Genomic DNA, 13449 nt, shown 5'->3' on the forward strand with positions numbered 1-13449 from the left:
TATTTCTTGCTTTGAGCAGAAGGCGAACCTCACTGTTCATCCAGGGCTTCTGGTTGGGAAATATTTTTATTTTTCAGTAAGTTGTTACATTGTCCACACAGTTGTTAATATGATCCAGCACAGAGTTAGTGTAGGAGTCAATGTAGACAGTGTTATCCGTGGTGGCTTTAAGAAGCTCTTCTGTCCTCCACTCGTTACCTGTATTAATGGCACCTGTTTGACCTCGTTATCTCTATAAAAGACACCTGTCCACAGCCTTAAACAGTCAGACTCCAAACTCAACCATGGCCAAGACCAAAGAGCTGTCGAAGGACACCAGGAAGAAAATTGTAGACCTGCACCAGGCTGGGAAGAGTGAATCTACAACAGGCAAGCAGGTTGGTGTGAATAAATCAACTGTGGGAGCAATTGTAAGAAAATGGAAGACATACAAGACCATTGATAATCTCCCTCGATCTGGGGCCCCACGCAAGATCTCATTCCGTGGGGTCAAAATGATCATGAGAACGGTGAGCAAAAATCCCAGAACTACACAGAGGGACCTGATGAATGACCTGCAGAGAGCTGGGACCAAAGTAACAAAGGCTATCATCAGTAACACACTACGCCAAGAGGGACTCAAATCCTGCAGTGCCAGGCGTGTCCCCCTGCTTAAGCCAGTACATGTCCAGGCCCGTCTGAAGTTTGCCAGAGAGCATATGGATGATCCAGAAGAGGATTGGGAGAATATCATGTGGTCAGATGAAACCAAAATGGAACTTTTTGGTAAAAACTCAACTCGTCGTGTTTGGAGGAAGAAGAATGCTGAGTTGCATCCAAAGAACACCATACCTACTGTGAAGCATGGGGGTGGAAACATCATGCTTTGGGGCTGTTCTTCTGCAAAGGGGACAGGACGACTGATCCGTGTTAAGGGAAGAATGAATGGGGCCATGTATCGTGAGATTTTAAGCCAAAACCTCCTTCCATCAGTGAGAGCATTGAAGATGGAACGTGGCTGGGTCTTCCAGCATGACAATGATCCCAAACCCACCGCTCGGGCAACGAAGGAGTGGCTCCGTAAAAAGCATTTCAAGGTCCTGGAGTGGCCTAGCCAGTCTCCAGACCTCAACTCCATAGAAAATTTGTGGAGTCCGTGTTGCCCAGCGACAGCCCCAAAACATCACTGCTCTAGAGGAGATCTGCATGGAGGAATGGGCCAAAATACCAGCTACAGTGTGTGCAAACCTGGTGAAGACTTACAGGAAACGTTTGACCTCTGTCATTGCCAACAAAGGTTATGTTACAAAGTATTGAGTTGAACTTTTGTTATTGACCAAATACTTATTTTCCACCATAATTTACAAATAAATTCTTGTGATTCTTGTGAAATGTGATTTCCTGGATTTTTTTTCTCATTTTGTCTCTCATAGTTGAAGTGTAACTATGATGAAAATTACAGACCTCTCTCATCTTTCTAAGTAGGAGAACCTGCACAATCAGTGGCTGACTAAATACTTTTTGGCCCCACTGTATATTTCATTTGATATACTTTTATACTTTCATGTGTTAATTCTATGATACTATGTATCAATGCTTTTTTGTCTATTTTTTTAAATTCCGTGCCAGCCAAATTGCAACAAAATTTCGTTCTGTGTGCACTTCTGTATAATGAATGACAATAAAGTTTGTCTAAGTACAGGAATAAAAAGTGTTATAAATGATACTGTAAACTCCAATGTTTAAAAATAAACACAAGCCTCAAGACAGCCTTCAGAGCACACCATTTAAATGTATATAATGTTCTAGTACAGCTAAATGAATGGACATTTTTACACCAGTCATAAAAACACTGAATTGTTCTGTTTTTAAATAAAAGTAGTTAGCATTACTAGCATTGCTGTTGTTAGCAGGTGTAATGTGTTAGGAAGAAGAAGATTGTGTGATTATGCAACACTTCACAGATATGAAAGAATAGAGCTGATAATGTACAGTCGAGCCTTAACTTACGAACCATTTACCATACGACCGTCTCTCTCTCTCTATGTATATACAGGGGTTGGACAAAATAACTGAAACACCTGGTTTTAGACCACAATAATTTATTAGTATGGTGTAGGGCCTCCTTTTGCGGCCAATACAGCGTCAATTCGTCTTGGAAATGACATATACAAGTCCTGCACAGTGGTCAGAGGGATTTTAAGCCATTCTTCTTGCAGGATAGTGGCCAGGTCACTACGTGATGCTGGTGGAGGAAAACGTTTCCTGACTCGCTTCTCCAAAACACCCCAAAGTGGCTCAATAATATTTAGATCTGGTGACTGTGCAGGCCATGGGAGATGTTCAACTTCACTTTCATGTTCATCAAACCAATCTTTCACCAGTCTTGCTGTGTGTATTGGTGCATTGTCATCCTGATACACGGCACCGCCTTCAGGATACAATGTTTGAACCATTGGATGCACATGGTCCTCCAGAATGGTTCGGTAGTCCTTGGCAGTGACGCGCCCATCTAGCACAAGTATTGGGCCAAGGGAATGCCATGATATGGCAGCCCAAACCATCACTGATCCACCCCCATGCTTCACTCTGGGCATGCAACAGTCTGGGTGGTACGCTTCTTTGGGGCTTCTCCACACCGTAACTCTCCCGGATGTGGGGAAAACAGTAAAGGTGGACTCATCAGAGAACAATACATGTTTCACATTGTCCACAGCCCAAGATTTGCGCTCCTTGCACCATTGAAACCGACGTTTGGCATCGGCACGAGTGACCAAAGGTTTGGCTATAGCAGCCCGGCCGTGTATATCGACCCTGTGGAGCTCCCGACGGACAGTTCTGGTGGAAACAGGAGAGTTGAGGTGCACATTTAATTCTGCCGTGATTTGGGCAGCCGTGGTTTTATGTTTTTTGGATACAATCCGGGTTAGCACCCGAACATCCCTTTCAGACAGCTTCCTCTTGCGTCCACAGTTAATCCTGTTGGATGTGGTTTGTCCTTCTTGGTGGTATGCTGACATTACCCTGGATACCGTGGCTCTTGATACATCACAAAGACTTGCTGTCTTGGTCACAGATGCGCCAGCAAGACGTGCACCAACAATTTGTCCTCTTTTGAACTCTGGTATGTCACCCATAATGTTGTGTGCATTGCAATATTTTGAGCAAAACTGTGCTCTTACCCTGCTAATTGAACCTTCACACTCTGCTCTTACTGGTGCAATGTGCAATTAATGAAGATTGGCCACCAGACTGGTCCAATTTAGCCATGAAACCTCCCACACTAAAATGACAGGTGTTGCAGTTATTTTGTCCAACCCCTGTATATATATAATTGTATATATATATATATATATATATATATATATATATATATATATATATAAATGTATATGTACACACACAGTGAGCAAACAATCGGACAGTGTTTTTTATGTGTTTTCTTTATATTTTGTAAATTTCAATAAAAAAATGGCCCAAAAGAAGGTGCAGAGAAAGCGTAGTGGTGTGAAAATAAAAAAAATATATGTTACATTCTTTTAAAAATTTTTAATAATTCCATCACTGAAATTGACCTTGTGACAGAAATTCCCACTTTACATTGTGAATACGATCTTCCATATCATTATTCTGTTAACACTTTTTTGTGCCTTCACATTCTGTTGCTTCTTCTACACCAGCCTTTCTCAACCGGGGTGCCGTCTGGCTTCATCAGGGGTGCCGTCAAAAATATTCTGATACTGATGAGTCGTTCGCGAACGATCCGATTCTATTAAACGGCTCTTTAAAATGAACAAAAGGAACCGAGTCGCGGAACAAAAGGAACCCTCTGGTTGCCGCTATATATATTTTTATTTCTGCGCAGTTCGGCTGTAATCCACCCATTCAGCTTCCATCAGTAGAGGGAATTCATCAGTCATAATGAGAGCTGTTTATTGTCGAAATTCAAATCCGAAAGCGAAGAGCGAGCGAGCGACACACACACACTCACTCACACACACACACACACACACACACACACACAAAACTCAAAAGAAGCTTTATTGGCATGACAAATGAGGACATTCGTATTGCCAAAGCTCAGTTACAGAAAAATAATAAAAATAAGAAAGAACAAAACTATACAAAAGTTACATGTGCAAAAAATATAAAATAGAATAAAATATTAATAATTTAATATTTAAATTATTAATATATAAAGACACACAGAGCTAACGACACACACAAACACACAAGAGAGACACGCACACACACACAAACACACAAAAGAGAGAGACACGCACACACACACACACACAAATAAGAGACACGCACACACACACACACGCACAAAAGAGAGAAAGACACACACACACAAACACACAAAAGAGAGAGACACGCACACACACACACACACACGCACAAAAGAGAAAGAGACACACACACAAACACACAAAAGAGAGAGACACGCACACACACACACACACACGCACAAAAGAGAAAGAGACACACACACAAACACACAAAAGAGAGAGACACGCACACACACACACACGCACAAAAGAGAGAAAGACACGCACACACACACACACAAAAGAGAGAGAGACACGCACACACACACACGCACAAAAGAGAGAGAGACACAAACACACAAAAGAGAGAGACACGCACACACACACACGCACAAAAGAGAGAGAGACACACACACACAAACACACAAAAGAGAGAGACACGCACACACACACACACGCACAAAAGAGAGAGAGACACACACACACAAACACACAAAAGAGAGAGACACGCACACACACACACACGCACAAAAGAGAGAAAGACACGCACACACACACACAAAAGAGAGAGAGACACGCACACACACACACACACACGCACAAAAGAGAGAAAGACACACACACACACAAAAGAGAGAGAGACACGCACACACACACACACGCACAAAAGAGAGAAAGACACGCACACACACACACACAAAAGAGAGAGAGACACGCACACACACACACACGCACAAAAGAGATAGAGACACAAAAACACAAAAGAGAGAGACACGCACACACACGCACAAAAGAGAGAGAGACACACACACGCACAGACACAAACACACAAAAGAGAGAGACACGCACACACACACACACGCACAAAAGAGAGAGAGACACACACACACAAAAACACAAAAGAGAGAGACACGCACACACACACACACGCACAAAAGAGAGAGACACGCACACACACACACACACACACAAAAGAGAGAGACACGCACACACACACACACGCACAAAAGAGATAGAGACACAAACACACAAAAGAGAGAGACACGCACACACACACACACGCACAAAAGAGAGAGAGACACACACACACAAACACACAAAAGAGAGAGACACGCACACACACACACACGCACAAAAGAGAGAGAGACACACACACACAAACACACAAAAGAGAGAGAGACACACACACACAAACACATAAAAGAGAGAGACACACACACACAAACATAAAAGAGAGAGACACACACACACACAAACACATAAAAGAGAGAGACACGCACACACACACACGCACAAAGGAGAGAGACACAAACACACAAAAGAGAGACACGCACACACACACACAAAATAGAGACACACACACACACACACACACACACAAAAGAGAGAGAGACACACACACACACACACAAAAGAGAGAGAGACACACACACACACACACAAAAGAGAGAGAGTTTTTTACAGGATGAACCGCAGCATAAACACAACAAAATATTGGATTATTTCTGAATAAATATATTGTAAATTATAATTATAAGAGGACCACGACCCTGATCAGGCTTAATAAAGCTGAATGAATGAATGTGGTGCTGTTATCAGTCCTCACACTGCAGTCCAGTAGAGGCGCTAATAAACCTGAACATCAACCAGCTCAATTCATACAGAAGAAGGAGAAGCTGCAGCAGCTGGTGTGTTTGTACTAAACTGAATCATCTGTAAGTAAAATATTTATTTATTTATTTAATACACTTTAATTATGAACTACATTCTAATTATTAATAAAATAAGCGTCCATAATAAAATATCACTGTGAAGATTTGAGGAGCTTTAACTTCCTTTTCACACAAACTACTAGCTGCTAACCGGTAGCATCACACATGATTCAGTACTGATGAACCGATTCGTTTGAACCGATCTATTAAAATGAATCAATTGATCAGAACTTAATCGAACATTTTAATAGAAACACATCGAGTTTTATTTTGTATTAAAATTTTCCTCAAAGGAGAAATAAGTACATCTATCTATCTTTGTATTAGATCTTTAATAATGCAGTCAGCAGAAGAGGGACACGACACCGCCATGGATCTACAACATGAAGAATTCCAGAAGATACTAATAAAAGAGGAAGAAGATGAAGATGAGGACGATTATTTCTTCTGTAAGTAAATATGGTGCGATGTGTCACTAATCAGTAGAAATAATAAGAGAATGTGGACAGTGGGATTAGAACCTGTACTGTACCGCACCGCACCGTCCTGAGGAGACGCTGCTACACTCCAGTCTGGATTTAAGTTTTAAATCTAACTAGGATTTATTTGTGATTGGAAAACCAAACCCACAATCTTACATTTCCTCCAGTTGTTAAGTTTCTTCTTCACATATTGATGGAATTTCAGGTGAAGGAACCTTAATCCCTGAGGAACACGTCACATCTGAGAAACACCTCACCCCAGTGGATCAACAGTGTGGAGATTTCCAGATGAAACCTGTGAAGAAGGAAGAACCTGAAGATACAGATGAACTCAGTAAGACTAAATAACATTTTTAATCTGGGCGGTGAGCAATTCAAGACAACCCACGTAGAAGTCCAACAACACTTTATTATCAATAAACAAACACAGATTAAACCTTTTTATTACAATACTGCAGTTAACAGGCTTAAAATACCCTAGCTAAACTCAAAAGCAATGGACAGAGAGGAAAAGTGTTTATAGTAATTACAAATACAAATACTAAGCTAAATGTCTGGAGAGAACGAGCTTCACATCACATTAATGTAGCTAACAAAGGAAAACTGCAGCTACACAGATCACCTGACTTAATTTACTAGAAAACAACAACAAAAAATATTATACAGCAACACATGACGACCCAAAAAATAGAACGAGAACAAAAATAGCTACAGTAGTTATAACCCTATATATAGATAATCCTATATAACCCTATATAGCTAATCCTATATGACCCTATATAGGTAACCCTATATAAACGTATATAGATAACTCTATATAACCCTATATAGCTAATCCTATATGACCCTATATAGGTAACCCTATATAAACGTATATAGATAACTCTATATAACCCTATATAGCTAATCCTATATGACCCTATATAGATAACTCTATATAACCCTATAGAACCCTATATAGATAACCCTATATAACCCTATATAGATAACCCTATATAAATTACTCTATATAACCCTATATAGGTAACCCTATATAACACTATATAAATAACTCTATATAACCCTATATAGATAACCCTGTATAACCCTATATAAATAACTCTATATAACCCTATATAGGTAACCCTATATAACCCTATATAAATAACTCTATATAGCCCTATATAGATAACCCTGTATAACCATATATAGATAACCCTGTATAATCCTATTTAGATAACCCTATATAACCCTATATAAATAACTCTATATAGCCCTATATAGATAACCCTGTATAACCATATATAGATAACCCTGTATAATCCTATTTAGATAACCCTATATAACCCTATATAACCAACTCTATATAACCCTATATAGATAATCCTATATAACCCTATATAGATAACTCTATATAACCATATATAACCCTATATAGATAACCCTATATAGATAACTCTATATAACCATATGTAACCCTATGTAGATAACCCTATATTGCCCTATGTAGATAACCCTATATAACCATATATACAGTGCCTTGCAAAAGTATTCAGCCCCCTTGAACTTTTCAACCTTTTGCCACATTTCAGGCTTCAAACATAACGATATGAAATTGTAATTTTTTGTGAAGAATCAACAACAAGTGGGACACAATCGTGAAGTGGAACGAAATTTATTGGATATTTTAAACTTATGAAAGAAATAAAAAACTGAAAAGTGGGGCGTGCAATATTATTCAGCCCCCTTGCGTTAATACTTTGTAGCGCCACCTTTTGCTGCGATTACAGCTGCAAGTCGCTTGGGGTATGTCTCTATCAGTTTTGCACATCGAGATACTGAAATTTTTGCCCATTCTTCCTTGCAAAACAGCTCGAGCTCAGTGAGGTTGGATGGAGAGCGTTTGTGAACAGCAGTTTTCAGCTCTTTCCACAGATTCTCGATGGGATTCAGGTCTGGACTTTGACTTGGCCATTCTAACACCTGGATACGTTTATTTGTGAACCATTCCATTGTAGATTTTGCTTTATGTTTTGGATCATTGTCTTGTTGGAAGATAAATCTCCGTCCCAGTCTCAGGTCTTTTGCAGACTGCAACAGGTTTTCTTCCAGAATGGTCCTGTATTTGGCTCCATCCATCTTCCCATCAATTTTAACCATCTTCCCTGTCCCTGCTGAAGAAAAGCAGGCCCAAACCATGATGCTGCCACCACCATGTTTGACAGTGGGGATGGTGTGTTCAGGGTGATGAGCTGTGTTGCTTTTACGCCAAACATAACGTTTTGCATTGTGGCCAAAAAGTTCGATTTTGGTTTCATCTGACCAGAGCACCTTCTTCCACATGTTTGGTGTGTCTCCCAGGTGACTTTTTATAGATATCTTTGAGAAATGGCTTTCTTCTTGCCACTGTTCCATAAAGGCCAGATTTGTGCAGTGTACGACTGATTGTGTCCTATGGACAGAGTCTCCCACCTCAGCTGTAGATCTCTGCAGTTCATTCAGAGTGATCATGGGCCTCTTGGCTGCATCTCTGATCAGTCTTCTCCTTGTTTGAGCTGAAAGTTTAGAGGGACGGCCGGGTCTTGGTAGATTTGCAGTGGTCTGATACTCCTTCCATTTCAATATGATCGCTTGCACAGTGCTCCTTGAGATGTTTAAAGCTTGGGAAATCTTTTTGTATCCAAATCCGGCTTTAAACTTCTCCACAACAGTATCTCGGACCTGCCTGGTGTGTTCCTTGGTCTTCATGATGCTCTCTGCGCTTTAAACAGAACTCTGAGACTGTCACAGAGCAGGTGCATTTATACGGAGACTTGATTACACACAGGTGGATTCTGTTTATCACCATCAGTCATTTAGGTCAACATTGGATCATTCAGAGATCCTCACTGAACTTCTGGAGTGAGTTTGCTGCACTGAAAGTAAAGGGGCTGAATAATATTGCACGCCCCACTTTTTAGTTTTTTATTTTTAAAAAAAGTTTAAAATATCCAATAAATTTCGTTCTACTTCACGATTGTGTCCCACTTGTTGTTGATTCTTCACAAAAAATTAAAATTTCATATCGTTATGTTTGAAGCCTGAAATGTGGCAAAAGGTTGAAAAGTTCAAGGGGGCTGAATACTTTTGCAAGGCACTGTAGGTAACCCTATATAACTGTATATAGATATCCCTGTATTACCCTATGTAGATAACCCTATATGACCCTATGTAGATAACCCTATATAACCCTATATAAGTATATATAACCCTATATAACCCTATATATATAACCCTATATATATAACCCTATATAACCCTAAATAGATAACCATATATATAATCCTATATAACCCTATTCATATAACACTGTATAACCCCATATATAACCCTATATAGACAACTCTATATAACCTTATATATATATATATATATAACCCTATATAACTCTATATGACCCTATTTATATAACACTGTATAACCCTATATAACCTTATATAATCTTATATAGATAACCATATATAACCCTATATAGATAACCCTATATACTGTAGATTACCCTATGTAACCATATATAGATAACCCTATTTTACCATATATAGATTAACCTTTATAACCCTATATAAATAACTCTATATTACCCTTTGTAGATATCCCTATATAACCCTATATAGATAACCCTATATAGATAACCATATACAGATAACCCTATACAGATAACCCTATATAGATATCACTATATAACCCTATATAGATAACCCTATATAGATTACCCTATTTAACCATATATAGATTAACCCTATACAGATTAACCCTATATAGATTAACCCTATATAACCCTATATAGATAACCCTACATAGATAACCCTATATAACCCTATATAGATATCACTATATAACCCTATATAGATAACCCTATATAGATTACCCTATTTAACCATATATAGATTAACCCTATACAGATTAACCCTATATAGATTAACCCTATATTACCCTATGTAGATATCCCTATATAACCCTATATAGATAACCCTATATAGATAACCCTATACAGATAACCCTATACAGATAACCCTATATAACCCTATACAGATAACCCTATATAACCCTATATAGATATCACTATATAACCCTATATAGATAACCCTATATAGATTACCCTATTTAACCATATATAGATTAACCCTATACAGATTAACCCTATATAGATTAACCCTATATTACCCTATGTAGATATCCCTATATAACCCTATATAGATAACCCTATATAGATAACTTTATATAACCCCATATATATAACCCTAGATAACCCTATACAGATAACCCTATATAGATAACCCTATATAACCCTATATAGATAACCCTAGATAACCCTATACAGTTAGCCCTATATAGATAACCCTATATAACCCTATATAGCTCCACTACTACTAATAAAGATTTGTATGGGGATGATCACTTTTATGTGAGCAGGAAATTAATAATATCAGGATGAGTTACTTTATCAAAGGATCTCAGTTTGGGTGAAAATGTTTTTCCTTTTTAACATTTACTAACAATGTTTATTCATATAAATATATTTTATTATTTTCTGCTTCAGAAATGAACGATTTCTCCTGCTCCTGCAGCAATGATAAATATGAGACGCTGGTGAAATCTGAGACTGAACATGAGGATCTGACGCCCACCAGAAGCTCCAGTAATCAGCAAACGTCTTCTGATCCTGTCAGCATTAACACGTCTCACCAGGGAAAACAGCAAGAAGGAAACATCTGCTCACATTGTGGAAAGAGCTTTAGGTTCCAGCGTGGTCTCAGAATCCACCGGCGCATTCACACTGGAGAGAAACCATATCCATGCTCACAGTGTGGGAAGAGATTTAATCAAAACAGTCATCTTAAACGACACCAGCGCATTCACACTGGAGAGAAACCCTATCAGTGCTTACAGTGTGAGAAGAGTTTTAATAAACAGAGTCATCTTAAACGACACCAACGCATTCACACTGGAGAGAAACCTTATCAGTGCGCACAGTGTGGAAAGAGTTTTAATCAACAGAGTGTTCTCAATATACACCAGCGCATTCACACTGGAGAGAAACCGTATCAGTGCTCTCAGTGTGGGAAGAGATTTAATCACCCGAGTGATATTAAATTACATCAGCGTATTCACACTGGAGAAAAACCGTATCAGTGCTCACACTGTGGGAGGAGTTTTTATACACAAAGTCATCTCAAAACCCACCAGCGCATTCACACTGGAGAGAAACCGTATCAGTGCTCACAGTGTGGGAAGAGTTTTAATACACAGTATGATCTCAAAAATCACCAGCACATTCACACTGGAGAGAGACCGTATGAGTGCTCACAGTGTGGGAGGAGATTTAATCACCCGAGTGATCTTAAACATCACCAGCGCATTCACACTGGAGAGAAACCGTATGTGTGCTCACAGTGTGGGAAGAGTTTTGTTAAACAGAATGTTCTCAAAAATCACCAGCGCATTCACACTGGAGAGAAGCCGTATCAGTGCTCACAGTGTGGAAAGAGTTTTAATCAACAGAGTGCTCTCAAGACACACCAGCACATTCACACTGGAAAGAAACCATATCAGTGCTCACAGTGTGGGAAGAGTTTTAATACACTGAGTCATCTCAAAACACACCAGCGCATTCACACTGAAGAGAAACCATATCCGTGTTCTCAGTGTGGGAAGAGGTTTGCTCAGCAAGGCAATCTTAAAGAACACCAGCGCATTCACACTGGAGAGAAACCGTATCAGTGCTCACAGTGTGGGAAGAGTTTTAATCAACAGAGCGCTTTCAAAACACACCAGCGCACTCACACCGGTGAGAAACCGTATCAGTGCTCACAGTGTGGGAAGAGTTTTAATACGCTGAGTCATCTCAAAATCCACCAGCGCATTCACACCGGAGAGAAACCGTATCAGTGTTCACAGTGTGGGAAGAGCTTCAATCAACAGAGTCATCTTAAACAACACCAGCGCATTCACACTGGAGAGAAACCGTATCAGTGCTCACAGTGTGGGAACTGCTTTGCTCATTCAACAGCATTGAAGAAACACAAGTGTGACACATTCAGTTCTACCAATTAAACGAACGGTTTGTTTTTTAATACCACATTCCTAGAGCAATCACCAAGTGTTCCTGTTAATGTAGCAGCAACTGTAATGTTTAGCATGTTTCTTTTAATAAATGAACCCACAGTCACTGCAGTCAGGTGGCACAGTGGCTTTGCAAAATTCAGTCTTGGACTGTAAGAAACGGTAAAACTGACCAGATAAAAATAAACACCTAATGAAGCCAATTATGATAAGAGAACCTATCAAAGCGTTCAATCAGTACAGATAAGGAACTTCAAGGGTTAGGGTATTAACCCTAGTAACCCTAGTGGTGATTGGATCAGACTTCAGTGAGCGTGTTGGTGAAGAGAGGTGTTGTAGCTCAATAAAAACCGTTATTAGTTATCTGTCATCATATCTGAGGTAAATGTTAATGTTCCCAATATGACTGACCTCACTGAATTGTGTTAGCATACATGCTTAGTCTACATTATGTCATTGTAGTGCAGTAAAAACCATTATTAGTTACCTGATATCATATCTGAGGTAAATGTTAATGTTCTGAATATGACTGACCACAATGAATTGTGTTAGCATACATGCTAAGTCTATAATCTGTCATTGTAGCTTAATAAAAACCATTATTAGTTATCTGATATCATATCTGAGGTAAATGTAAATGTTCTCAATATGACTGACCACGCTGAATTGTGTTAGCATACATGCTAAGTCATTGTAGCTCAATAAAAACCCTCATTATAAACCATTATATATCAGCCATGCTTCAGCAGCTTCTAACTCCTGGCAGACCAGTTTTTTGGTGGTTGCCCTGATGAAATGTTCTGTCAGCAGAAGGAAACAGTTTGACCTTTAAAAAGAGACCACTGTTCCATATACTTTTTAATGGATACTCTAAAACTAGTCCTATTTACAGGTGCATCTCAATAAATTAGAATATCATTGAAA

General features: G+C 39.2%; 1 pseudogene; it reads left to right on the top strand.

The window, feature by feature from the left end:
• LOC134316935 (uncharacterized) overlaps window positions 1-13449 on the top strand; it is a 75384-nt pseudogene that overhangs the window by 29714 nt on the left and 32221 nt on the right.

Source organism: Trichomycterus rosablanca, chromosome 1 (genome assembly GCF_030014385.1).
Source record: "Trichomycterus rosablanca isolate fTriRos1 chromosome 1, fTriRos1.hap1, whole genome shotgun sequence".
NCBI lineage: Eukaryota > Metazoa > Chordata > Actinopteri > Siluriformes > Trichomycteridae > Trichomycterus > Trichomycterus rosablanca.